At 39.1% G+C, this 3,274-nt stretch overlaps 1 protein-coding gene across 1 annotated transcript in view; it reads right to left on the bottom strand.

Moving 5' to 3' along the window:
- LOC101848443 (prostaglandin reductase 1) overlaps positions 1-1,984 on the bottom strand; it is a 9,853-nt gene extending 7,869 nt beyond the window's left edge. The window contains exon 1 of the mRNA XM_035970788.1: positions 1,732-1,984. The gene's annotated coding sequence lies outside the window, so the exon portion shown is untranslated. The remainder of the gene's footprint in view (positions 1-1,731) is intronic.
- Between the last annotated feature and the right edge of the window lie 1,290 nt (positions 1,985-3,274).

The following is a 3,274-nucleotide window of genomic DNA, read 5'->3' as shown; positions in this document are numbered from 1 at the left end:
CACACACACTCCCCCCTCCATTATCATCTGACCAGGTCTGAAAAAAACACCCGCTCTTGTCTCTGTAAAGTTGACTGTCTGGTGGGTACAAAAGACCCGAGATTTCCCGCCGTAGATAACAAAAGTTGTTTTTCTGCACTGATTTTTGCAGGCCAAAATTTCGACCTGTCACAATTTCTTGATGTATATTTTGCATGAGCTGGGGGTCTTTTTTGCTTACACAGTGAATCCATGAACGAGCTATCTCTGCCTAAAAGAGGCCCAGGGGACATCAAACTACGGTCTACAGGCCAGATCCGGCCCGCGAGGTCTGTTTGTCTGACCCATCGCCATGCCAACGTGAGGGGAGAGAAGATGTCTGTGTTTGTAGAGCGCTCGAGACCCAGCCACCAAAAACGTTAAATCATGTTGGGGTTTTTTTGTTGTTTTTTTTGGGGGGGTGTTTTGTTGTTGTTGTTGTTGTTGTTGTTGTTGTTGTTGTTTTGTTGTTGCTGTTGTTGTTGTTGTAGTTTTGTTGGGGGGGGGATGAGAGTAAGTGTTTTACGGTGCTCGCAACTGCATAAGGTCATATGAGCGGGCGGGACACTCTAAACATCGTCAGCTTGTAGGAAACTTTTAATGTTCCCCTAGTGGCTGCCGAAGTCTAGTTACTTAATAGACTTGATGCTGAGCTGTGCACATCCACAAAGGGAAGTGGAGCATTTCAATGTTCAAAATGCGACAAACTTTTCTCTGCAAGAATTGGGTCTCATCGTCCACGACAAATGCCACAAGTCACTTAAACCTTTTACTCTTCTTTGTCGCTTTACAAAAAAAAAAAAAAAAGAAGAAATTCTCCTCTGCAGATACATTGGTCATCGTCAGACATTGACTTCATAACTTCTAGCTGTTGTATCACACTCTTTCTTGGCTTCAACATGATAAATAGTCTATAATAATAATAATAATAATAATAATAATAATAATAATAATAATAATGATAATAATAATAAATGACATTTATATAGCGCTCAACCCAGATTAAAGTATACAGGCTCTGAGTTCATTCAATACTTTGGCGTATTGTATTAAGCAAATTCAATAAATATCCGACCCGCCTCCCTCGCCATTCTCTCAGTTATTTGGCCCACTTTGAAAAAACTTTGGGGGCTCCTGGTCTAGACAGATGACACATTCTTGAAGGAAAAATTCAATTTTTTTTAAAAATTAATTGTGTCTGGTTGTATTTTTTTTTAATAAAACAATTCTTTTGAAACACTGTTCATTACATACAACTTGGGTTGAATTTTTGACGGAGTGTTTTCCTAGGGTTGGAAATCCTGCATGATGAACACGATAAGATGTGATATAATGAACCACTTTAACTTATAGGCATCAAATAGTTATAGAAATCATATTATGTTACAGCAAAGGCAAAATCAAAACTGATGCCACTGGGCGATACAAGTAAGTTTTTTTTTCAAAAGTACTTTTAAATCATGATGAAATTCAAGGTTTAACGTTAATGGGGGGGGGGGGGTTTCCTAATCTATATTATTATAGAAATTCTTTTCAGCTGTATTTTTAAATCGTTATGAAATTAAAAGGGTAACTTTAATGTCTTTTTCCTCACTTGTCTTTCAATTCATATCTGGTGTAATTGTAACAATAACGGAGAAATATTTTCTTCTTCTGTTTAACAATTCCTCTCTTATGTAATTGTTTTAAAAAATGATGAAATATTTTCCTTACCTGTCTAGAAACTGGACAAAACAAGGAAGAGTAGCACAAGAAACTGAGAAGTCTTGTCCAAGTTTTCTCGAGAGTAGATGGCTTTCATCACTGAGACTTCTCACTATATATATCCTTTCAAATATATTTGCGATTACTCAACAAAAATCTCTGGCCCACGACAACACTTTTTAGGGCAAGAACGGACCGTCTTTGGCCCGTATATCGAGCTGTTTCCCCAGCTCTTGCATGACAATTTCTGTGTTGGCGCTCACGTCTTTCCGGGAGAACCCGTTTCTGGGCCGACTTCATAATAGCATTTTATTACAGAATCGATACTTCCAAAAATAATTGCCATTCTGTCCTCTTTGCAGCAGTGTGATAGGCTATCCTGTAATCAGAAAGGCATTTATTTTGTTTTTAGAAGTATCGATTCTGTGAACGAGCGGAGCAACTACTGTTGTAAAATGGACCAGATACGAGCAAGGACTAGATCTAGTTTATGCACCCCGGTCCCCATTGGTGTACCCCAGTCAGTGTCGTCCGCAGACGTAGAATCATGCCAGAGTGCACGTGGATATAGGGTGACGTCAGAAGGCGCGTGAAAATCGCTACCAGACAACTCTACAGTCTACACTGTCGACTTCTCTTTATGAAGTCGGAATCATTATAATTGTATACGTGCATAATTTAGGAATCCAAACAGTTACTTTATCTTTCCTATCTAGCGGCCATCTGGATTCTAGCCCTTCGGCCTTTGATATGGCATTGAATTTACTGGTTTTTAAGAGCTGCGTTCTGCCGCTGTCCAATATCTGGGGAGGCAGGTAGGTAGGTACAACGCTCGCAGGGGCGGTTCGTGAGTCTAAAAAGTGGGCGTGCACAATTAACTTAAAGCAGCTTTAAAATAGTCAAGGGCATGGTAAATGAGATGTATGTTGTGTCGAGTTTGTAGTTCTTCAGAGTTGAATAAAGGCCCTAGATTGCACGACACGGAGTAGACTTAAATGTTTCTTTGCAATATAATATTTCTCATTATGTTTGTTCCTTGATTGTATGCGAAACTGAGTAGCTCTCTGCTAGGCATATACAACCAAAAAAAACCTGTAAGAAACGACTTTTGATAGTCCTGGGCATTGGAGGGGTCGACAACGTATAGTGTATTGATTTTATTTTGCTTCAGAAAACGGTCAACAATCTGATTGACTATTATGTCTGTTACAGGCCTCCTTTGCAGCAATTTCGTTGGTGTTGTGATGTTATTTTTAGACTGCCTCTAAGAGCTTTGTTCGGCTGGTGCACATTGAGATTGTGCCGCCTTATTAATTAGTTATGTACTATGAAACTTTCTCTAAACGTCATCGTTGTTGGGTCAGCCCATAGAACATTTTTCTAGTAAGATTACCTTCAGTGAACATACTATTTATTACTTGGGGGAAGCACGAGAACTTGATTAGGTATATGAAATATGTTGTAGAGTGCTAGAGATCTTCTAATGACAGATTAGGCGATGGCGAGGATCTTGTATGGAAAATTGATTGGATAGTGGACGTAAAAGTATTTT

Source organism: Aplysia californica, unplaced genomic scaffold (genome assembly GCF_000002075.1).
Source record: "Aplysia californica isolate F4 #8 unplaced genomic scaffold, AplCal3.0 scaffold00320, whole genome shotgun sequence".
Taxonomy (NCBI): domain Eukaryota; kingdom Metazoa; phylum Mollusca; class Gastropoda; order Aplysiida; family Aplysiidae; genus Aplysia; species Aplysia californica.
Note: the sequence above shows the minus strand (reverse complement) of the source record. Positions and strands in the feature narration are given on the sequence as shown.